Raw genomic sequence first — 25000 nt, 5'->3', positions numbered from 1 at the left:
CACTTCGACTTGACATTTAAAACTACTTGCCAAGCCTTAAACTCCAATTTTATTACATATCAGTAACCCCTAAGGTAGGCCCTAGGTAGTCCTAGGGGCATCATGCTATGTAAGTAAAAGGTAAGACATGTACTGTGGTAGTTTGTATGTCCTAGTAGTATCAAACAGTCTATAAAATGTTTCACTACTGTGAGGTCTGCCCCTCTCATAGCTTAGCATTGGGTATTCCCTTATACTTTTTGGGGGGTAATTCCATATCAGAGAGGAGAAGCTTTATTTATTTATTGATAAATCCTATCTACTTGTGAGGTTGGATTTAATCTTACTATTGTATAAATGCCATTTTTAGAGAGTGAGCATTTCTCTGCACTTACTGCTCTATTTGCATTGAAACCTGTCTTCGATTGACGTCTGGATTGGGCTGCGAGACAGCTACATATGTGCATTCCCTGTAGACAGCCACAACACAGGTCACTCAACTGCAACTGCATTCATCTGCATTCTGATTGGCCTGGGGGAGAGCTCCGCTCCCCTTACCGCAAATATGTTCAAGAACGATAATTTATGTCAGTAAGTACAGTATACCTACATCTTATAATCATGTGTGTTTAAATAATTTGTTGTTAGATCGTTTAAATATTGAAAAGGATCTGTTTTTAATAGACATTTTACAAAAACAACTGGTACATTTGGGAATTCTGTAAAGGAAAAACCCAACTGCCGTGACATTGCCAACCACAATGCCGTGACTCGGATTCGAACCGAGGTTGCTGCGGCCACAACGCAGAGTACTAACCACTATACTATCACGGCGAGCTACTTGGGCTCAATAACGTACAGTGACATGAAGAAATTATAATTCGGAACATTCAGGGCTACTCCTGTGATAGGCTGAATGTGTTCATTGCTTCCTCATTCCTTATACAAAGGCTTTATCTCCTCAGTGGTTGATAGGCTGAAACCGTTTCCTGGCGGCCTGCTTGTGAACTGGCAGGAGTCAAAGATCACACATACACTGGTGGGCCTGTGATGGGACACCAATGCAGAGAAACACACCTGGCGCAGATATTCTATTCTGTTTATTAGACCTGCATCTCCCCTGTACCTCCTCAAGCCATCTGTATGTGAAGCAAGAAAGAGTTAAGGAACGGTCCATCTACACTTTTATTCGGAGGATGCTGCCGTGAGCTCCTCCCAGCTAATCACACAAACAGCAGTAAAGCAAGATAACTACACAGTTAGGGGGGACTGCATGGTTAGGTTTTTGAGGAATTATTGAAACTGACCTCAGTGACCCATAATCAGAGCTGTGGCTAATGACTGCATGCCTAATTATGATGAAGCAAGCACCATGGCTCGTAGGTGCCCCACAACACACTTTTCTTAGCTCATTGAATTAAAGTATAAACTTCTGCCATGTGTGAGTGGTAAAGGCTTGTTAATTTTGTTGCTTTTCAAATTCACGTCTGACAACAAGACGAAGGAACATTGGGGCATCAGACGCTTTGGAAAGTAGCCACCAACCGCAGAGAAAGAGAGAAAGAGGGAAAAGGCAGTATGAGGTGTGGAGAAAACAGCAGCAGGTACAGGGAGCTCAAATGAGATTAATGGCGCCTAAATAGAGCACGTAAAGGAACAGTTACAAATCTAAGAAAAGGGAAAGAAAAGACTAGGAAAAAACACAGAAAGAGCTTGTAGATGAAATTCTCATCCAGCAACAGCAGGTTAAGAGAAATTAAACAGGGAGCAGTTAAGCTTGTAACACGGGGGAGAATAGAAAAGAAAATGCAGTTTTATGAAGTGTGTTTGCCTAATCCAGCTAGCACTTTTATTTTATTTCTCTATTTGCTTCTTTTATTGGTAAAGTAAGTTTCAAGTGCATGCACAGGTATGACCGAGAGAGCCAGGGTATAATAATTTGAAGCGTTTGCACCAGCGCAAATGAAGGACGAGAGTTATAGCAAAGATATGAAAGGGGGAGCGATAATAAATATGTGATATGGCAATAGTGACACCAAAATAAGCCACCTATTTATAAAACTGACATGGAAGAAATACTAAAGGTTAACTTCTGAAATTGTAGCCGATGTTAAAAAGATTCCCGTTGTCGGCAGGATTCGAACCTGCGCGGGGAGACCCCAAAGGATTTCTAGTCCATCGCCTTAACCACTCGGCCACAACAACTGACTGCAAGGTGTGTGCACATAATCTGTATGCAAGTTTTCAAGGTGTCCCACAGCAAATTCCTGATATTCTGCAATGCACTTTTAAAAAATAAGGTTTTTTTCAGCAGGCACATTCTCTCCTAAAAACAAAAATTGCATGCGTATATCTCTAGTTTGGAATACCATAGGCTTGCATGCATACTCTCATGGGTCACTCAAGTTTTTTGGACCCTATTGCACTCTGTTTTCGTGCTGCTTTTAGTATATGTCCCATATTAAAGAAGTCTACCATCTTTGAGTATTTGAGGCTCCTTTGTAAGTGCTTTATATTTTTTCCTTGAAGAGCTATAAATAAAGGGGTCCGGGAAGGATTGCATTTATGGAAGATAAAAGAAGGCCCACTTGTCTCACCAAATGCTGTGAAGAAACCTGATGTTTTACTCATGTTATCCTTAGTTCGTTTTTGTTGGACCTTGCATTCTTAAGGTGGTCCCAACCCCACCTTATTGCTTTTCACCTCCGCATTTTGCTGTATCTTTTTGTTGGCCTTAGGACTCTGATCACTTTATCGCTACTAATCAGTGCTGAAGTGCACGTGCTTCTTCCCTAATCATGTGTATAATTGGAGTATACCTGACTGACAGATTTAATTTACTTGAAAGCCCCTTGTAAAGTGGTATACCATATACCCAGGGACTGATTGTGCCGCCCAAAGAAATAGCATTTCAAACCTGTCTCAAGCCTGCTACTGCAGTGCCTGTGCTGCAGTGTACTGCCACTTCGACTTGACATTTAAAACTACTTGCCAAGCCTTAAACTCCAATTTTATTACATATCAGTAACCCCTAAGGTAGGCCCTAGGTAGTCCTAGGGGCATCATGCTATGTAAGTAAAAGGTAAGACATGTACTGTGGTAGTTTGTATGTCCTAGTAGTATCAAACAGTCTATAAAATGTTTCACTACTGTGAGGTCTGCCCCTCTCATAGCTTAGCATTGGGTATTCCCTTATACTTTTTGGGGGGTAATTCCATATCAGAGAGGAGAAGCTTTATTTATTTATTGATAAATCCTATCTACTTGTGAGGTTGGATTTAATCTTACTATTGTATAAATGCCATTTTTAGAGAGTGAGCATTTCTCTGCACTTACTGCTCTATTTGCAGTGAAACCTGTCTTCGATTGACGTCTGGATTGGGCTGCGAGACAGCTACATATGTGCATTCCCTGTAGACAGCCACAACACAGGTCACTCAACTGCAACTGCATTCATCTGCATTCTGATTGGCCTGGGGGAGAGCTCTGCTCCCCTTACCGCAAATATGTTCAAGAACGATAATTTATGTCAGTAAGTACAGTATACCTACATCTTATAATCATGTGTGTTTAAATAATTTGTTGTTAGATCGTTTAAATATTGAAAAGGATCTGTTTTTAATAGACATTTTACAAAAACAACTGGTACATTTGGGAATTCTGTAAAGGAAAAACCCAACTGCCGTGACATTGCCAACCACAATGCCGTGACTCGGATTCGAACCGAGGTTGCTGCGGCCACAACGCAGAGTACTAACCACTATACTATCACGGCGAGCTACTTGGGCTCAATAACGTACAGTGACATGAAGAAATTATAATTCGGAACATTCAGGGCTACTCCTGTGATAGGCTGAATGTGTTCATTGCTTCCTCATTCCTTATACAAAGGCTTTATCTCCTCAGTGGTTGATAGGCTGAAACCGTTTCCTGGCGGCCTGCTTGTGAACTGGCAGGAGTCAAAGATCACACATACACTGGTGGGCCTGTGATGGGACACCAATGCAGAGAAACACACCTGGCGCAGATATTCTATTCTGTTTATTAGACCTGCATCTCCCCTGTACCTCCTCAAGCCATCTGTATGTGAAGCAAGAAAGAGTTAAGGAACGGTCCATCTACACTTTTATTCGGAGGATGCTGCCGTGAGCTCCTCCCAGCTAATCACACAAACAGCAGTAAAGCAAGATAACTACACAGTTAGGGGGGACTGCATGGTTAGGTTTTTGAGGAATTATTGAAACTGACCTCAGTGACCCATAATCAGAGCTGTGGCTAATGACTGCATGCCTAATTATGATGAAGCAAGCACCATGGCTCGTAGGGGCCCCACAACACACTTTTCTTAGCTAATTGAATTAAAGTATAAACTTCTGCCATGTGTGAGTGGTAAAGGCTTGTTAATTTTGTTGCTTTTCAAATTCACGTCTGACAACAAGACGAAGGAACATTGGGGCATCAGACGCTTTGGAAAGTAGCCACCAACCGCAGAGAAAGAGAGAAAGAGGGAAAAGACAGTATGAGGTGTGGAGAAAACAGCAGCAGGTACAAGGAGCTCAAATGAGATTAATGGCGCCTAAATAGAGCACGTAAAGGAACAGTTACAAATCTAAGAAAAGGGAAAGAAAAGACTAGGAAAAAACACAGAAAGAGCTTGTAGATGAAATTCTCTTCCAGGAACAGCAGGTTAAGAGAAATTACACAGGGAGCAGTTAAGCTTGTAACACGGGGGAGAATAGAAAAGAAAATGCAGTTTTATGAAGTGTGTTTGCCTAATCCAGCTAGCACTTTTATTTTATTTCTCTATTTGCTTCTTTTATTGGTAAAGTAAGTTTCAAGTGCATGCACAGGTATGACCGAGAGAGCCAGGGTATAATAATTTGAAGCGTTTGCACCAGCGCTAATGAAGGACGAGAGTTATAGCAAAGATATGAAAGGGGGAGCGATAATAAATATGTGATATGGCAATAGTGACACCAAAATAAGCCACCTATTTATAAAACTGACATGGAAGAAATACTAAAGGTTAACTTCTGAAATTGTAGCCGATGTTAAAAAGAATCTCGTTGTCGGCAGGATTCGAACCTGCGCGGGGAGACCCCAATGGATTTCTAGTCCATCGCCTTAACCACTCGGCCACAACAACTGACTGCAAGGTTTGTGCACATAATCTGTATGCAAGTTTTCAAGGTGTCCCACAGCAAATTCCTGATATTCTGCAATGCACTTTTTAAAAATAAGGTTTTTTTCAGCAGGCACATTCTCTCCTAAAAACAAAAATTGCATGCGTATATCTCTAGTTTGGAATACCATAGGCTTGCATGCATACTCTCATGGGTCACTCAAGTTTTTTGGACCCTATTGCACTCTGTTTTCGTGCTGCTTTTAGTATATGTCCCATATTAAAGAAGTCTACCATCTTTGAGTATTTGAGGCTCCTTTGTAAGTGCTTTATATTTTTTCCTTGAAGAGCTATATAATAAAGGGGTCCGGGAAGGATTGCATTTATGGAAGATAAAAGAAGGCCCACTTGTCTCACCAAATGCTGTAGAGAAACCTGATGTTTTACTCATGTTATCCTTAGTTCGTTTTTGTTAGACCTTGCATTCTTAAGGTGGTCCCAACCCCACCTTATTGCTTTTCACCTCCGCATTTTGCTGTATCTTTTTGTTGGCCTTAGGACTCTGATCACTTTATCGCTACTAATCAGTGCTGAAGTGCACGTGCTTCTTCCCTAATCATGTGTATAATTGGAGTATACCTGACTGACAGATTTAATTTACTTGAAAGCCCCTTGTAAAGTGGTATACCATATACCCAGGGACTGATTGTGCCGCCCAAAGAAATAGCATTTCAAACCTGTCTCAAGCCTGCTACTGCAGTGCCTGTGCTGCAGTGTACTGCCACTTCGACTTGGCATTTAAAACTACTTGCCAAGCCTTAAACTCCAATTTTATTACATATCAGTAACCCCTAAGGTAGGCCCTAGGTAGTCCTAGGGGCATCATGCTATGTAAGTAAAAGGTAAGACATGTACTGTGGTAGTTTGTATGTCCTAGTAGTATCAAACAGTCTATTACATTTTTCACTACTGTGAGGTCTGCCCCTCTCATAGGTTAGCATTGGGTATTCCCTTATACTTTTTGGGGGGTAATTCCATATCAGAGAGGAGAAGCTTTATTTATTTATTGATAAATCCTATCTACTGGTGAGGTTGGATTTAATCTTACTATTGTATAAATGCCATTTTTAGAGAGTGAGCATTTCTCTGCACTTACTGCTCTATTTGCATTGAAACCTGTCTTCGATTGACGTCTGGATTGGGCTGCGAGACAGCTACATATGTGCATTCCCTGTAGACAGCCACAACACAGGTCACTCAACTGCAACTGCATTCATCTGCATTCTGATTGGCCTGGAGGAGAGCTCCGCTCCCCTTACCGCAAATCTGTTCAAGAACGATAATTTATGTCAGTAAGTACAGTATACCTACATCTTATAATCATGTGTGTTTAAATAATTTGTTGTTAGATCGTTTAAATATTGAAAAGGATCTGTTTTTAATAGACATTTTACAAAAACAACTGGTACATTTGGGAATTCTGTAAAGGAAAAACCCAACTGCCGTGACATTGCCAACCACAATGCCGTGACTCGGATTCGAACCGAGGTTGCTGCGGCCACAACGCAGAGTACTAACCACTATACGATCACGGCGAGCTACTTGGGCTCAATAATGTACAGTGACATGAAGAAATTATAATTCGGAACACTCAGGGCTACTCCTGTGATAGGCTGAATGTGTTCATTGCTTCCTCATTCCTTATACAAAGGCTTTATCTCCTCAGTGGTTGATAGGCTGAAACCGTTTCCTGGCCGCCTGCTTGTGAACTGGCAGGAGTCAAAGATCACACATACACTGGTGGGCCTGTGATGGGACACCAATGCAGAGAAACACACCTGGCGCAGATATTCTATTCTGTTTATTAGACCTGCATCTCCCCTGTACCTCCTCAAGCCATCTGTATGTGAAGCAAGAAAGAGTTAAGGAACGGTCCATCTACACTTTTATTGGGAGGATGCTGCCGTGAGCTCCTCCCAGCTAATCACACAAACAGCAGTAAAGCAAGATAACTACACAGTTAGGGGGGACTGCATGGTTAGGTTTTTGAGGAATTATTGAAACTGACCTCAGTGACCCATAATCAGAGCTGTGGCTAATGACTGCATGCCTAATTATGATGAAGCAAGCACCATGGCTCGTAGGGGCCCCACAACACACTTTTCTTAGCTCATTGAATTAAAGTATAAACTTCTGCCATGTGTGAGTGGTAAAGGCTTGTTAATTTTGTTGCTTTTCACATTCACGTCTGACAACAAGACGAAGGAACATTGGGGCATCAGACGCTTTGGAAAGTAGCCACCAACCGCAGAGAAAGAGAGAAAGAGGGAAAAGACAGTATGAGGTGTGGAGAAAACAGCAGCAGGTACAAGGAGCTCAAATGAGATTAATGGCGCCTAAATAGAGCACGTAAAGGAACAGTTACAAATCTAAGAAAAGGGAAAGAAAAGACTAGGAAAAAACACAGAAAGAGCTTGTAGATGAAATACTCTTCCAGGAACAGCAGGTTAAGAGAAATTACACAGGGAGCAGTTAAGCTTGTAACACGGGGGAGAATAGAAAAGAAAATGCAGTTTTATGAAGTGTGTTTGCCTAATCCAGCTAGCACTTTTATTTTATTTCTCTATTTGCTTCTTTTATTGGTAAAGTAAGTTTCAAGTGCATGCACAGGTATGACCGAGAGAGCCAGGGTATAATAATTTGAAGCGTTTGCACCAGCGCTAATGAAGGACGAGAGTTATAGCAAAGATATGAAAGGGGGAGCAATAATAAATATGTGATATGGCAATAGTGACACCAAAATAAGCCACCTATTTATAAAACTGACATGGAAGAAATACTAAAGGTTAACTTCTGAAATTGTAGCCGATGTTAAAAAGATTCTCGTTGTCGGCAGGATTCGAATCTGCGCGGGGAGACCCCAATGGATTTCTAGTCCATCGCCTTAACCACTCGGCCACAACAACTGACTGTAAGGTGTGTGCACATAATCTGTATGCAAGTTTTCAATGTGTCCCACAGCAAATTCCTGATATTCTGCAATGCACTTTTTAAAAATAAGGTTTTTTTCAGCAGGCACATTCTCTCCTAAAAACAAAAATTGCATGCGTATATCTCTAGTTTGGAATACCATAGGCTTGCATGCATACTCTCATGGGTCACTCAAGTTTTTTGGACCCTATTGCACTCTGTTTTCGTGCTGCTTTTAGTATATGTCCCATATTACAGAAGTCTACCATCTTTGAGTATTTGAGGCTCCTTTGTAAGTGCTTATATTTTTTCCTTGAAGAGCTATATAATAAAGGGGTCCGGGAAGGATTGCATTTATGGAAGATAAAAGAAGGCCCACTTGTCTCACCAAATGCTGTAGAGAAACCTGATGTTTTACTCATGTTATCCTTAGTTCGTTTTTGTTAGACCTTGCATTCTTAAGGTGGTCCCAACCCCACCTTATTGCTTTTCACCTCCGCATTTTGCTGTATCTTTTTGTTGGCCTTAGGACTCTGATCACTTTATCGCTACTAATCAGTGCTGAAGTGCACGTGCTTCTTCCCTAATCATGTGTATAATTGGAGTATACCTGACTGACAGATTTAATTTACTTGAAAGCCCCTTGTAAAGTGGTATACCATATACCCAGGGACTGATTGTGCCGCCCAAAGAAATAGCATTTCAAACCTGTCTCAAGCCTGCTACTGCAGTGCCTGTGCTGCAGTGTACTGCCACTTCGACTTGGCATTTAAAACTACTTGCCAAGCCTTAAACTCCAATTTTATTACATATCAGTAACCCCTAAGGTAGGCCCTAGGTAGTCCTAGGGACATCATGCTATGTAAGTAAAAGGTAAGACATGTACTGTGGTAGTTTGTATGTCCTAGTAGTATCAAACAGTCTATTAAATTTTTCACTACTGTGAGGTCTGCCCCTCTCATAGGTTAGCATTGGGTATTCCCTTATACTTTTTGGGGGGTAATTCCATATCAGAGAGGAGAAGCTTTATTTATTTATTGATAAATCCTATCTACTGGTGAGGTTGGATTTAATCTTACTATTGTATAAATGCCATTTTTAGAGAGTGAGCATTTCTCTGCACTTACTGCTCTATTTGCATTGAAACCTGTCTTCGATTGACGTCTGGATTGGGCTGCGAGACAGCTACATATGTGCATTCCCTGTAGACAGCCACAACACAGGTCACTCAACTGCAACTGCATTCATCTGCATTCTGATTGGCCTGGGGGAGAGCTCCGCTCCCCTTACCGCAAATATGTTCAAGAACGATAATTTATGTCAGTAAGTACAGTATACCTACATCTTATAATCATGTGTGTTTAAATAATTTGTTGTTAGATCGTTTAAATATTGAAAAGGATCTGTTTTTAATAGACATTTTACAAAAACAACTGGTACATTTGGGAATTCTGTAAAGGAAAAACCCAACTGCCGTGACATTGCCAACCACAATACCGTGACTCGGATTCGAACCGAGGTTGCTGCGGCCACAACGCAGAGTACTAACCACTATACTATCACGGCGAGCTACTTGGGCTCAATAACGTATAGTGACATGAAGAAATTATAATTCGGAACACTCAGGGCTACTCCTGTGATAGGCTGAATGTGTTCATTGCTTCCTCATTCCTTATACAAAGGCTTTATCTCCTCAGTGGTTGATAGGCTGAAACCGTTTCCTGGCCGCCTGCTTGTGAACTGGCAGGAGTCAAAGATCACACATACACTGGTGGGCCTGTGATGGGACACCAATGCAGAGAAACACACCTGGCGCAGATATTCTATTCTGTTTATTAGACCTGCATCTCCCCTGTACCTCCTCAAGCCATCTGTATGTGAAGCAAGAAAGAGTTAAGGAACGGTCCATCTACACTTTTATTGGGAGGATGCTGCCGTGAGCTCCTCCCAGCTAATCACACAAACAGCAGTAAAGCAAGATAACTACACAGTTAGGGGGGACTGCATGGTTAGGTTTTTGAGGAATTATTGAAACTGACCTCAGTGACCCATAATCAGAGCTGTGGCTAATGACTGCATGCCTAATTATGATGAAGCAAGCACCATGGCTCGTAGGGGCCCCACAACACACTTTTCTTAGCTAATTGAATTAAAGTATAAACTTCTGCCATGTGTGAGTGGTAAAGGCTTGTTAATTTTGTTGCTTTTCAAATTCACGTCTGACAACAAGACGAAGGAACATTGGGGCATCAGACGCTTTGGAAAGTAGCCACCAACCGCAGAGAAAGAGAGAAAGAGGGAAAAGACAGTATGAGGTGTGGAGAAAACAGCAGCAGGTACAAGGAGCTCAAATGAGATTAATGGCGCCTAAATAGAGCACGTAAAGGAACAGTTACAAATCTAAGAAAAGGGAAAGAAAAGACTAGGAAAAAACACAGAAAGAGCTTGTAGATGAAATTCTCTTCCAGGAACAGCAGGTTAAGAGAAATTACACAGGGAGCAGTTAAGCTTGTAACACGGGGGAGAATAGAAAAGAAAATGCAGTTTTATGAAGTGTGTTTGCCTAATCCAGCTAGCACTTTTATTTTATTTCTCTATTTGCTTCTTTTATTGGTAAAGTAAGTTTCAAGTGCATGCACAGGTATGACCGAGAGAGCCAGGGTATAATAATTTGAAGCGTTTGCACCAGCGCTAATGAAGGACGAGAGTTATAGCAAAGATATGAAAGGGGGAGCGATAATAAATATGTGATATGGCAATAGTGACACCAAAATAAGCCACCTATTTATAAAACTGACATGGAAGAAATACTAAAGGTTAACTTCTGAAATTGTAGCCGATGTTAAAAAGATTCTCGTTGTCGGCAGGATTCGAACCTGCGCGGGGAGACCCCAATGGATTTCTAGTCCATCGCCTTAACCACTCGGCCACAACAACTGACTGCAAGGTGTGTGCACATAATCTGTATGCAAGTTTTCAAGGTGTCCCACAGCAAATTCCTGATATTCTGCAATGCACTTTTTAAAAATAAGGTTTTTTTCAGCAGGCACATTCTCTCCTAAAAACAAAAATTGCATGCGTATATCTCTAGTTTGGAATACCATAGGCTTGCATGCATACTCTCATGGGTCACTCAAGTTTTTTGGACCCTATTGCACTCTGTTTTCGTGCTGCTTTTAGTATATGTCCCATATTAAAGAAGTCTACCATCTTTGAGTATTTGAGGCTCCTTTGTAAGTGCTTTATATTTTTTCCTTGAAGAGCTATATAATAAAGGGGTCCGGGAAGGATTGCATTTATGGAAGATAAAAGAAGGCCCACTTGTCTCACCAAATGCTGTAGAGAAACCTGATGTTTTACTCATGTTATCCTTAGTTCGTTTTTGTTAGACCTTGCATTCTTAAGGTGGTCCCAACCCCACCTTATTGCTTTTCACCTCCGCATTTTGCTGTATCTTTTTGTTGGCCTTAGGACTCTGATCACTTTATCGCTACTAATCAGTGCTGAAGTGCACGTGCTTCTTCCCTAATCATGTGTATAATTGGAGTATACCTGACTGACAGATTTAATTTACTTGAAAGCCCCTTGTAAAGTGGTATACCATATACCCAGGGACTGATTGTGCCGCCCAAAGAAATAGCATTTCAAACCTGTCTCAAGCCTGCTACTGCAGTGCCTGTGCTGCAGTGTACTGCCACTACGACTTGGCATTTAAAACTACTTGCCAAGCCTTAAACTCCAATTTTATTACATATCAGTAACCCCTAAGGTAGGCCCTAGGTAGTCCTAGGGGCATCATGCTATGTAAGTAAAAGGTAAGACATGTACTGTGGCAGTTTGTATGTCCTAGTAGTATCAAACAGTCTATTACATTTTTCACTACTGTGAGGTCTGCCCCTCTCATAGGTTAGCATTGGGTATTCCCTTATACTTTTTGGGGGGTAATTCCATATCAGAGAGGAGAAGCTTTATTTATTTATTGATAAATCCTATCTACTGGTGAGGTTGGATTTAATCTTACTATTGTGTAAATGCCATTTTTTGAGAGTGAGCATTTCTCTGCACTTACTGCTCTATTTGCATTGAAACCTGTCTTCGATTGACGTCTGGATTGGGCTGCGAGACAGCTACATATGTGCATTCCCTGTAGACAGCCACAACACAGGTCACTCAACTGCAACTGCATTCATCTGCATTCTGATTGGCCTGGGGGAGAGCTCCGCTCCCCTTACCGCAAATATGTTCAAGAACGATAATTTATGTCAGTAAGTACAGTATACCTACATCTTATAATCATGTGTGTTTAAATAATTTGTTGTTAGATCGTTTAAATATTGAAAAGGATCTGTTTTTAATAGACATTTTACAAAAACAACTGGTACATTTGGGAATTCTGTAAAGGAAAAACCCAACTGCCGTGACATTGCCGTGACTCGGATTCGAACAGAGGTTGCTGCGGCCACAACACAGAGTACTAACTACTATACGATCACGGCGAGCTACTTGGGCTCAATAACGTACAGTGACATGAAGAAATTATAATTCGGAACACTCAGGGCTACTCCTGTGATAGGCTGAATGTGTTCATTGCTTCCTCATTCCTTATACAAAGGCTTTATCTCCTCAGTGGTTGATAGGCTGAAACCGTTTCCTGGCCGCCTGCTTGTGAACTGGCAGGAGTCAAAGATCACACATACACTGGTGGGCCTGTGATGGGACACCAATGCAGAGAAACACACCTGGCGCAGATATTCTATTCTGTTTATTAGACCTGCATCTCCCCTGTACCTCCTCAAGCCATCTGTATGTGAAGCAAGAAAGAGTTAAGGAACGGTCCATCTACACTTTTATTGGGAGGATGCTGCCGTGAGCTCCTCCCAGCTAATCACACAAACAGCAGTAAAGCAAGATAACTACACAGTTAGGGGGGACTGCATGGTTAGGTTTTTGAGGAATTATTGAAACTGACCTCAGTGACCCATAATCAGAGCTGTGGCTAATGACTGCATGCCTAATTATGATGAAGCAAGCACCATGGCTCGTAGGGGCCCCACAACACACTTTTCTTAGCTCGTTGAATTAAAGTATAAACTTCTGCCATGTGTGAGTGGTAAAGGCGTGTTAATTTTGTTGCTTTTCAAATTCACGTCTGACAACAAGACGAAGGAACATTGGGGCATCAGACGCTTTGGAAAGTAGCCACCAACCGCAGAGAAAGAGAGAAAGAGGGAAAAGACAGTATGAGGTGTGGAGAAAACAGCAGCAGGTACAAGGAGCTCAAATGAGATTAATGGCGCCTAAATAGAGCACGTAAAGGAACAGTTATAAATCTAAGAAAAGACTAGGAAAAAACACAGAAAGAGCTTGTAGATGAAATTCTCTTCCAGGAACAGCAGGTTAAGAGAAATTACACAGGGAGCAGTTAAGCTTGTAACACGGGGGAGAATAGAAAAGAAAATGCAGTTTTATGAAGTGTGTTTGCCTAATCCAGCTAGCACTTTTATTTTATTTCTCTATTTGCTTCTTTTATTGGTAAAGTAAGTTTCAAGTGCATGCACAGGTATGACCGAGAGAGCCAGGGTATAATAATTTGAAGCGTTTGCACCAGCGCTAATGAAGGACGAGAGTTATAGCAAAGATATGAAAGGGGGAGCGATAATAAATATGTGATTTGGCAATAGTGACACCAAAATAAGCCACCTATTTATAAGACTGACATGGAAGAAATACTAAAGGTTAACTTCTGAAATTGTAGCCGATGTTAAAAAGATTCTCGTTGTCGGCAGGATTCGAACCTGCGCGGGGAGACCCCAATGGATTTCTAGTCCATCGCCTTAAAAAAACGGCCACAACAACTGACTGTAAGGTGTGTGCACATAATCTGTATGCAAGTTTTCAAGGTGTCCCACAGCAAATTCCTGATATTCTGCAATGCACTTTTTAAAAATAAGGTTTTTTTCAGCAGGCACATTCTCTCCTAAAAACAAAAATTGCATGCGTATATCTCTAGTTTGGAATACCATAGGCTTGCATGCATACTCTCATGGGTCACTCAAGTTTTTTGGACCCTATTGCACTCTGTTTTCGTGCTGCTTTTAGTATATGTCCCATATTACAGAAGTCTACCATCTTTGAGTATTTGAGGCTCCTTTGTAAGTGCTTATATTTTTTCCTTGAAGAGCTATATAATAAAGGGGTCCGGGAAGGATTGCATTTATGGAAGATAAAAGAAGGCCCACTTGTCTCACCAAATGCTGTAGAGAAACCTGATGTTTTACTCATGTTATCCTTAGTTCGTTTTTGTTAGACCTTGCATTCTTAAGGTGGTCCCAACCCCACCTTATTGCTTTTCACCTCCGCATTTTGCTGTATCTTTTTGTTGGCCTTAGGATTCTGATCACTTTATCGCTACTAATCAGTGCTGAAGTGCACGTGCTTCTTCCCTAATCATGTGTATAATTGGAGTATACCTGACTGACAGATTTAATTTACTTGAAAGCCCCTTGTAAAGTGGTATACCATATACCCAGGGACTGATTGTGCCGCCCAAAGAAATAGCATTTCAAACCTGTCTCAAGCCTGCTACTGCAGTGCCTGTGCTGCAGTGTACTGCCACTTCGACTTGGCATTTAAAACTACTTGCCAAGCCTTAAACTCCATTTTTATTACATATCAGTAACCCCTAAGGTAGGTCCTAGGTAGTCCTAGGGGCATCATGCTATGTAAGTAAAAGGTAAGACATGTACTGTGGTAGTTTGTATGTCCTAGTAGTATCAAACAGTCTATTACATTTTTCACTACTGTGAGGTCTGCCCCTCTCATAGGTTAGCATTGGGTATTCCCTTATACTTTTTGGGGGGTAATTCCATATCAGAGAGGAGAAGCTTTATTTATTTATTGATAAATCCTATCTACTGGTGAGGTTGGATTTAATCTTACTATTGTGTAAATGCCATTTTTAGAGAGTGAGCATTTCTCTGCACTTACTGCTCTATTTGCATTGAAACCTGTCTTCGATTGACGTCTGGATTGGGCTGCGAGACAGCTACATATGTGCATTCCCTGTAGACAGCCACAACACAGGTCACTCAACTGCAACTGCATTCATCTGCATTCTGATTGGCCTGGGGGAGAGCTCCGCTCCCCTAACCGCAAATATGTTCAAGAACGATAATTTATGTCAGTAAGTACAGTATACCTACATCTTATAATCATGTGTGTTTAAATAATTTGTTGTTAGATCGTTTAAATATTGAAAAGGATCTGTTTTTAATAGACATTTTACAAAAACAACTGGTACATTTGGGAATTCTGTAAAGGAAAAACCCAACTGCCGTGACATTGCCAACCACAATGCCGTGACTCGGATTCGAACAGAGGTTGCTGCGGCCACAACGCAGAGTACTAACTACTATACGATCACGGCGAGCTACTTGGGCTCAATATCGTACAGTGACATGAAGAAATTATAATTCGGAACACTCAGGGCTACTCCTGTGATAGGCTGAATGTGTTCATTGCTTCCTCATTCCTTATACAAAGGCTTTATCTCCTCAGTGGTTGATAGGCTGAAACCGTTTCCTGGCCGCCTGCTTGTGAACTGGCAGGAGTCAAAGATCACACATACACTGGTGGGCCTGTGATGGGACACCAATGCAGAGAAACACACCTGGCGCAGATATTCTATTCTGTTTATTAGACCTGCATCTCCCCTGTACCTCCTCAAGCCATCTGTATGTGAAGCAAGAAAGAGTTAAGGAACGGTCCATCTACACTTTTATTGGGAGGATGCTGCCGTGAGCTCCTCCCAGCTAATCACACAAACAGCAGTAAAGCAAGATAACTACACAGTTAGGGGGGACTGCATGGTTAGGTTTTTGAGGAATTATTGAAACTGACCTCAGTGACCCATAATCAGAGCTGTGGCTAATGACTGCATGCCTAATTATGATGAAGCAAGCACCATGGCTCGTAGGGGCCCCACAACACACTTTTCTTAGCTCGTTGAATTAAAGTATAAACTTCTGCCATGTGTGAGTGGTAAAGGCGTGTTAATTTTGTTGCTTTTCAAATTCACGTCTGACAACAAGACGAAGGAACATTGGGGCATCAGACGCTTTGGAAAGTAGCCACCAACCGCAGAGAAAGAGAGAAAGAGGGAAAAGACAGTATGAGGTGTGGAGAAAACAGCGGCAGGTACAAGGAGCTCAAATGAGATTAATGGCGCCTAAATAGAGCACGTAAAGGAACAGTTATAAATCTAAGAAAAGACTAGGAAAAAACACAGAAAGAGCTTGTAGATGAAATTCTCTTCCAGGAACAGCGGGTTAAGAGAAATTACACAGGGAGCAGTTAAGCTTGTAACACGGGGGAGAATAGAAAAGAAAATGCAGTTTTATGAAGTGTGTTTGCCTAATCCAGCTAGCACTTTTATTTTATTTCTCTATTTGCTTCTTTTATTGGTAAAGTAAGTTTCAAGTGCATGCACAGGTATGACCGAGAGAGCCAGGGTATAATAATTTGAAGCGTTTGCACCAGCGCTAATGAAGGACGAGAGTTATAGCAAAGATATGAAAGGGGGAGCGATAATAAATATGTGATTTGGCAATAGTGACACCAAAATAAGCCACCTATTTATAAGACTGACATGGAAGAAATACTAAAGGTTAACTTCTGAAATTGTAGCCGATGTTAAAAAGATTGTCGTTGTCGGCAGGATTCGAACCTGCGCGGGGAGACCCCAATGGATTTCTAGTCCATCGCCTTAACCACTCGGCCACAACAACTGACTGTAAGGTGTGTGCACATAATCTGTATGCAAGTTTTCAAGGTGTCCCACAGCAAATTCCTGATATTCTGCAATGCACTTTTTAAAAATAAGGTTTTTTTCAGCAGGCACATTCTCTCCTAAAAACTAAAATTGCATGCGTATATCTCTAGTTTGGAATACCATAGGCTTGCATGCATACTCTCATGGGTCACTCAAGTTTTTTGGACCCTATTGCACTCTGTTTTCGTGCTGCTTTTAGTATATGTCCCATATTACAGAAGTCTACCATCTTTGAGTATTTGAGGCTCCTTTGTAAGTGCTTATATTTTTTCCTTGAAGAGCTATATAATAAAGGGGTCCGGGAAGGATTGCATTTATGGAAGATAAAAGAAGGCCCACTTGTCTCACCAAATGCTGTAGAGAAACCTGATGTTTTACTCATGTTATCCTTAGTTCGTTTTTGTTAGACCTTGCATTCTTAAGGTGGTCCCAACCCCACCTTATTGCTTTTCACCTCCGCATTTTGCTGTATCTTTTTGTTGGCCTTAGGACTCTGATCACTTTATCGCTACTAATCAGTGCTGAAGTGCACGTGCTTCTTCCCTAATCATGTGTATAATTGGAGTATACCTGACTGACAGATTTAATTTACTTGAAAGCCCCTTGTAAAGTGGTATACCATATACCCAGGGACTGATTGTGCCGCCCAAAGAAATAGCATTTCAAACCTGTCTCAAGCCTGCTACTGCAGTGCCTGTGCTGCAGTGTACTGCCATTTCGACTTGGCATTTAAAACTACTTGCCAAGCCTTAAACTCCAATTTTATTACATATCAGTAACCCCGAAGGTAGGCCCTAGGTAGTCCTAGGGGCATCATGCTATGTAAGTAAAAGGTAAGACATGTACTGTGGTAGTTTGTATGTCCTAGTAGTATCAAACAGTCTATTACATTTTTCACTCATGTGAGGTCTGCCCCTCTCATAGGTTAGCATTGGGTATTCCCTTATACTTTTTGGGGGGTAATTCCATATCAGAGAGGAGAAGCTTTATTTATTTATTGATAAATCCTATCTACTGGTAAGTTGGATTTAATCTTACTATTGTATAAATGCCATTTTTAGAGAGTGAGCATTTCTCTGCACTTACTGCTCTATTTGCATTGAAACCTGTCTTCGATTGACGTCTGGATTGGGCTGCGAGACAGCTACATATGTGCATTCCCTGTAGACAGCCACAACACAGGTCACTCAACTGCAACTGCATTCATCTGCATTCTGATTGGCCTGGGGGAGAGCTCCGCTCCCCTTACCGCAAATATGTTCAAGAACGATAATTTATGTCAGTAAGTACAGTATACCTACATCTTATAATCATGTGTGTTTAAATAATTTGTTGTTAGATCGTTTAAATATTGAAAAGGATCTGTTTTTAATAGACATTTTACAAAAACAACTGGTACATTTGGGAATTCTGTAAAGGAAAAACCCAACTGCCGTGACATTGCCAACCACAATGCCGTGACTTGGATTCGAACCGAGGTTGCTGCAGCCACAACGCAGAGTACTAAACACTATACGATCACGGCGAGCTACTTGGGCTCAATAACGTACAGTGACATGAAGAAATTATAATTCGGAACACTCAGGGCTACTCCTGTGATAGGCTGAATGTGTTCATTGCTTCCTCATTCCTTATACAAAGGCTTTACCTCCTCAGTGGTTGATAGGCTGAAACCGTTTCCTGGCCGCCTGCTTGTGAACTGGCAGGAGTCAAAGATCACACATACACTGGTGGGCCTGTGATGGGACACCAATGCAGAGAAACACACCTGGCGCAGATATTCTATTCTGTTTATTAGACCTGCATCTCCCCTGTACCTCCTCAAGCCATCTGTATGTGAAGCAAGAAAGAGTTAAGGAACGGTCCATCTACACTTTTATTGGGAGGATGCTGCCGTGAGCTCCTCCCAGCTAATCACACAAACAGCAGTAAAGCAAGATAACTACACAGTTAGGGGGGGCTGCATGGTTAGGTTTTTGAGGAATTATTGAAACTGACCTCAGTGACCCATAATCAGAGCAGTGGCTAATGACTGCATGCCTAATTATGATGAAGCAAGCACTATGGCTCGTAGGGGCCCCACAACACACTTTTCTTAGCTCATTGAATTAAAGTATAAACTTCTGCCATGTGTGAGTGGTAAAGGCTTGTTAATTTTGTTGCTTTTCAAATTCACGTCTGACAACAAGACAAAGGAACATTGGGGCATCAGACGCTTTGGAAAGTAGCCACCAACCGCAGAGAAAGAGAGAAAGAGGGAAAAGATAGTATGAGGTGTGGAGAAAACAGCAGCAGGTACAAGGAGCTCAAATGAGATTAATGGCGCCTAAATAGAGCACGTAAAGGAACAGTTACAAATCTAAGAAAAGGGAAAGAAAAGACTAGGAAAAAACACAGAAAGAGCTTGTAGATGAAATTCTCTTCCAGGAACAGCAGGTTAAGAGAAATTACACAGGGAGCAGTTAAGCTTGTAACACGGGGGAGAATAGAAAAGAAAATGCAGTTTTATGAAGTGTGTTTGCCTAATCCAGCTAGCACTTTTATTTTATTTCTCTATTTGCTTCTTTTATTGGTAAAGTAAGTTTCAAGTGCATGCACAGGTATGACCGAGAGAGCCAGGGTATAATAATTTGAAGCGTTTGCACCAGCGCTAATGAAGGACGAGAGTTATAGCAAAGATATGAAAGGGGGAGCGATAATAAATATGTGATATGGCAATAGTGACACCAAAATAAGCCACCTATTTATAAAACTGACATGGAAGAAATACTAAAGGTTAACTTCTGAAATTGTAGCCGATGTTAAAAAGATTCTCGTTGTCGGCAGGATTCGAACCTGCGCGGGGAGACCCCAATGGATTTATAGTCCATCGCCTTAACCACTCGGCCACAACAACTGACTGTAAGGTGTGTGCACATAATCTGTATGCAAGTTTTCAAGGTGTCCCACAGCAAATTCCTGATATTCTGCAATGCACTTTTTAAAAATAAGGTTTTTTTCAGCAGGCACATTCTCTCCTAAAAACAAAAATTGCATGCGTATATCTCTAGTTTGGAATACCATAGGCTTGCATGCATACTCTCATGGGTCACTCAAGTTTTTTGGACCCTATTGCACTCTGTTTTCGTGCTGCTTTTAGTATATGTCCCATATTACAGAAGTCTACCATCTTTGAGTATTTGAGGCTCCTTTGTAAGTGCTTATATTTTTTCCTTGAAGAGCTATATAATAAAGGGGTCCGGGAAGGATTGCATTTATGGAAGATAAAAGAAGGCCCACTTGTCTCACCAAATGCTGTAGAGAAACCTGATGTTTTACTCATGTTATCCTTAGTTCGTTTTTGTTAGACCTTGCATTCTTAAGGTGGTCCCAACCCCACCTTATTGCTTTTCACCTCCGCATTTTGCTGTATCTTTTTGTTGGCCTTAGGACTCTGATCACTTTATCGCTACTAATCAGTGCTGAAGTGCACGTGCTTCTTCCCTAATCATGTGTATAATTGGAGTATACCTGACTGACAGATTTAATTTACTTGAAAGCCCCTTGTAAAGTGGTATACCATATACCCAGGGACTGATTGTGCCGCCCAAAGAAATAGCATTTCAAACCTGTCTCAAGCCTGCTACTGCAGTGCCTGTGCTGCAGTGTACTGCCACTTCGACTTGGCATTTAAAACTACTTGCCAAGCCTTAAACTCCAATTTTATTACATATCAGTAACCCCTAAGGTAGGCCCTAGGTAGTCCTAGGGGCATCATGCTATGTAAGTAAAAGGTAAGACATGTACTGTGGTAGTTTGTATGTCCTAGTAGTATCAAACAGTCTATTACATTTTTCACTACTGTGAGGTCTGCCCCTCTCATAGGTTAGCATTGGGTATTCCCTTATACTTTTTGGGGGGTAATTCCATATCAGAGAGGAGAAGCTTTATTTATTTATTGATAAATCCTATCTACTGGTGAGGTTGGATTTAATCTTACTATTGTGTAAATGCCATTTTTAGAGAGTGAGCATTTCTCTGCACTTACTGCTCTATTTGCATTGAAACCTGTCTTCGATTGACGTCTGGATTGGGCTGCGAGACAGCTACATATGTGCATTCCCTGTAGACAGCCACAACACAGGTCACTCAACTGCAACTGCATTCATCTGCATTCTGATTGGCCTGGGGAAGAGCTCCGCTCCCCTTACCGCAAATATGTTCAAGAACGATAATTTATGTCAGTAAGTACAGTATACCTACATCTTATAATCATGTGTGTTTTAAATAATTTGTTGTTAGATCGTTTAAATATTGAAAAGGATCTGTTTTTAATAGACATTTTACAAAAACAACTGGTACATTTGGGAATTCTGTAAAGGAAAAACCCAACTGCCGTGACATTGCCAACCACAATGCCGTGACTCGGATTCAAACAGAGGTTGCTGCGGCCACAACGCAGAGTACTAACCACTATACGATCACGGCGAGCTACTTGGGCTCAATAACGTACAGTGACATGAAGAAATTATAATTCGGAACACTCAGGGCTACTCCTGTGATAGGCTGAATGTGTTCATTGCTTCCTCATTCCTTATACAAAGGCTTTATCTCCTCAGTGGTTGATAGGCTGAAACTGTTTCCTGGCCGCCTGCTTGTGAACTGGCAGGAGTCAAAGATCACACATACACTGGTGGGCCTGTGATGGGACACCAATGCAGAGAAACACACCTGGCGCAGATATTCTATTCTGTTTATTAGACCTGCATCTCCCCTGTACCTCCTCAAGCCATCTGTATGTGAAGCAAGAAAGAGTTAAGAAACGGTCCATCTACACTTTTATTGGGAGGATGCTGCCTTGAGCTCCTCCCAGCTAATCACACAAACAGCAGTAAAGCAAGATAACTACACAGTTAGGGGGGACTGCATGGTTAGGTTTTTGAGGAATTATTGAAACTGACCTCAGTGACCCATAATCAGAGCTGTGGCTAATGACTGCATGCCTAATTATGATGAAGCAAGCACCATGGCTCGTAGGGGCCCCACAACACACTTTTCTTAGCTCATTGAATTAAAGTATAAACTTCTGCCATGTGTGAGTGGTAAAGGCGTGTTAATTTTGTTGCTTTTCAAATTCACGTCTGACAACAAGACGAAGGAACATTGGGGCATCAGACGCTTTGGAAAGTAGCCACCAACCGCAGAGAAAGAGAGAAAGAGGGAAAAGACAGTATGAGGTGTGGAGAAAACAGCAGCAGGTACAAGGAGCTCAAATGAGATTAATGGCGCCTAAATAGAGCACGTAAAGGAACAGTTATAAATCTAAGAAAAGACTAGGAAAAAACACAGAAAGAGCTTGTAGATGAAATTCTCTTCCAGGAACAGCAGGTTAAGAGAAATTACACAGGGAGCAGTTAAGCTTGTAACACGGGGGAGAATAGAAAAGAAAATGCAGTTTTATGAAGTGTGTTTGCCTAATCCAGCTAGCACTTTTATTTTATTTCTCTATTTGCTTCTTTTATTGGTAAAGTAAGTTTCAAGTGCATGCACAGGTATGACCGAGAGAGCCAGGGTATAATAATTTGAAGCGTTTGCACCAGCGCTAATGAAGGACGAGAGTTATAGCAAAGATATTAAAGGGGGAGCGATAATAAATATGTGATATGGCAATAGTGACACCAAAATAAGCCACCTATTTATAAAACTGACATGGAAGAAATACTAAAGGTTAACTTCTGAAATTGTAGCCGATGTTAAAAAGATTCTCATTGTCGGCAGGATTCGAACCTGCGCAGGGAGACCCCAATGGATTTATAGTCCATCGCCTTAACCACTCGGCCACAACAACTGACTGTAAGGTGTGTGCACATAATCTGTATGCAAGTTTTCAAGGTGTCCCACAGCAAATTCCTGATATTCTGCAATGCACTTTTTAAAAATAAGGTTTTTTTCAGCAGGCACATTCTCTCCTAAAAACAAAAATTGCATGCGTATATCTCTAGTTTGGAATACCATAGGCTTGCATGCATACTCTCATGGGTCACTCAAGTTTTTTGGACCCTATTGCACTCTGTTTTTGTGCTGCTTTTAGTATATGTCCCATATTACAGAAGTCTACCATCTTTGAGTATTTGAGGCTCCTTTGTAAGTGCTTATATTTTTTCCTTGAAGAGCTATATAATAAATGGGTCCGGGAAGGATTGCATTTATGGAAGATAAAAGAAGGCCCACTTGTCTCACCAAATGCTGTAGAGAAATCTGATGTTTTACTCATGTTATCCTTAGTTCGTTTTTGTTAGACCTTGCATTCTTAAGGTGGTCCCAACCCCACCTTATTGCTTTTCACCTCCGCATTTTGCTGTATCTTTTTGTTGGCCTTAGGACTCTGATCACTTTATCGCTACTAATCAGTGCTGAAGTGCACGTGCTTCTTCCCTAATCATGTGTATAATTGGAGTATACCTGACTGACAGATTTAATTTACTTGAAAGCCCCTTGTAAAGTGGTATACCATATACCCAGGGACTGATTGTGCCGCCCAAAGAAATAGCATTTCAAACCTGTCTCAAGCCTGCTACTGCAGTGCCTGTGCTGCAGTGTACTGCCATTTCGACTTGGCATTTAAAACTACTTGCCAAGCCTTAAACTCCAATTTTATTACATATCAGTAACCCCGAAGGTAGGCCCTAGGTAGTCCTAGGGGCATCATGCTATGTAAGTAAAAGGTAAGACATGTACTGTGGTAGTTTGTATGTCCTAGTAGTATCAAACAGTCTATTACATTTTTCACTACTGTGAGGTCTGCCCCTCTCATAGGTTAGCATTGGGTATTCCCTTATACTTTTTGCGGGGTAATTCCATATCAGAGAGGAGAAGCTTTATTTATTTATTGATAAATCCTATCTACTGGTGAGGTTGGATTTAATCTTACTATTGTATAAATGCCATTTTTAGAGAGTGAGCATTTCTCTGCACTTACTGCTCTATTTGCATTGAAACCTGTCTTCGATTGACGTCTGGATTGGGCTGCGAGACAGCTACATATGTGCATTCCCTGTAGACAGCCACAACACAGGTCACTCAACTGCAACTGCATTCATCTGCATTCTGATTGGCCTGGGGGAGAGCTCCGCTCCCCTTACCGCAAATATGTTCAAGAACGATAATTTATGTCAGTAAGTACAGTATGCCTACATCTTATAATCATGTGTGTTTAAATAATTTGTTGTTCGATCGTTTAAATATTGAAAAGGATCTGTTTTTAATAGACATTTTACAAAAACAACTGGTACATTTGGGAATTCTGTAAAGGAAAAACCCAACTGCTGTGAAATTGCCAACCACAATGCCGTGACTCGGATTCGAACCGAGGTTGCTGCGGCCACAACGCAGAGTACTAACCACTATACGATCAAGGTGAGCTACTTGGGCTCAATAACGTACAATGACATGAAGAAATTATAATTCGGAACACTCAGGGCTACTCCTGTGATAGGCTGAATGTGTTCATTGCTTCCTCATTCCTTATACAAAGGCTTTATCTCCTCAGTGGTTGATAGGCTGAAACCGTTTCCTGGCCGCCTGCTTGTGAACTGGCAGGAGTCAAAGATCACACATACACTGGTGGGCCTGTGATGGGACACCAATGCAGAGAAACACACCTGGCGCAGATATTCTATTCTGTTTATTAGACCTGCATCTCCCCTCTACCTCCTCAAGCCATCTGTATGTGAAGCAAGAAAGAGTTAAGGAACGGTCCATCTACACTTTTATTGGGAGGATGCTGCCGTGAGCTCCTCCCAGCTAATCACACAAACAGCAGTAAAGCAAGATAACTACACAGTTAGGGGGGACTGCATGGTTAGGTTTTTGAGGAATTATTGAAACTGACCTCAGTGACCCATAATCAGAGCTGTGGCTAATGACTGCATGCCTAATTATGATGAAGCAAGCACCATGGCTCGTAGGGGCCCCACAACACACTTTTCTTAGCTCATTGAATTAAAGTATAAACTTCTGCCATGTGTGAGTGGTAAAGGCTTGTTAATTTTGTTGCTTTTCAAATTCACGTCTGACAACAAGACGAAGGAACATTGGGGCATCAGACGCTTTGGAAAGTA

General features: G+C 41.4%; 11 non-coding genes across 11 annotated transcripts; all 11 read right to left on the bottom strand.

The window, feature by feature from the left end:
• Positions 1-741: 741 nt before the first annotated feature.
• TRNAH-GUG (transfer RNA histidin (anticodon GUG)) lies at positions 742-813 on the bottom strand. The gene has a single exon. It is a non-coding gene; the product is annotated as a tRNA-His (tRNA).
• A 1289-nt stretch (positions 814-2102) lies between these two features.
• Positions 2103-2184, bottom strand: TRNAS-AGA (transfer RNA serine (anticodon AGA)). The gene has a single exon. It is a non-coding gene; the product is annotated as a tRNA-Ser (tRNA).
• Positions 2185-3682: 1498 nt separating this feature from the next.
• Positions 3683-3754, bottom strand: TRNAH-GUG (transfer RNA histidin (anticodon GUG)). Its single transcript has one exon. It is a non-coding gene; the product is annotated as a tRNA-His (tRNA).
• Positions 3755-5043: 1289 nt separating this feature from the next.
• Positions 5044-5125, bottom strand: TRNAS-AGA (transfer RNA serine (anticodon AGA)). The gene has a single exon. It is a non-coding gene; the product is annotated as a tRNA-Ser (tRNA).
• A 1499-nt stretch (positions 5126-6624) lies between these two features.
• TRNAH-GUG (transfer RNA histidin (anticodon GUG)) lies at positions 6625-6696 on the bottom strand. The gene has a single exon. It is a non-coding gene; the product is annotated as a tRNA-His (tRNA).
• A 1289-nt stretch (positions 6697-7985) lies between these two features.
• TRNAS-AGA (transfer RNA serine (anticodon AGA)) lies at positions 7986-8067 on the bottom strand. The gene has a single exon. It is a non-coding gene; the product is annotated as a tRNA-Ser (tRNA).
• A 1498-nt stretch (positions 8068-9565) lies between these two features.
• On the bottom strand, positions 9566-9637 carry TRNAH-GUG (transfer RNA histidin (anticodon GUG)). Its single transcript has one exon. It is a non-coding gene; the product is annotated as a tRNA-His (tRNA).
• Positions 9638-10926: 1289 nt separating this feature from the next.
• Positions 10927-11008, bottom strand: TRNAS-AGA (transfer RNA serine (anticodon AGA)). Its single transcript has one exon. It is a non-coding gene; the product is annotated as a tRNA-Ser (tRNA).
• Positions 11009-16775: 5767 nt separating this feature from the next.
• Positions 16776-16857, bottom strand: TRNAS-AGA (transfer RNA serine (anticodon AGA)). Its single transcript has one exon. It is a non-coding gene; the product is annotated as a tRNA-Ser (tRNA).
• A 2858-nt stretch (positions 16858-19715) lies between these two features.
• Positions 19716-19797, bottom strand: TRNAY-AUA (transfer RNA tyrosine (anticodon AUA)). The gene has a single exon. It is a non-coding gene; the product is annotated as a tRNA-Tyr (tRNA).
• A 2849-nt stretch (positions 19798-22646) lies between these two features.
• Positions 22647-22728, bottom strand: TRNAY-AUA (transfer RNA tyrosine (anticodon AUA)). Its single transcript has one exon. It is a non-coding gene; the product is annotated as a tRNA-Tyr (tRNA).
• Between the last annotated feature and the right edge of the window lie 2272 nt (positions 22729-25000).

This window comes from Lissotriton vulgaris, unplaced genomic scaffold (genome assembly GCF_964263255.1).
Source record: "Lissotriton vulgaris unplaced genomic scaffold, aLisVul1.2 SCAFFOLD_301, whole genome shotgun sequence".
Taxonomy (NCBI): Eukaryota; Metazoa; Chordata; class Amphibia; order Caudata; family Salamandridae; genus Lissotriton; species Lissotriton vulgaris.
This window is presented reverse-complemented; position numbering and strand designations above follow the sequence as displayed.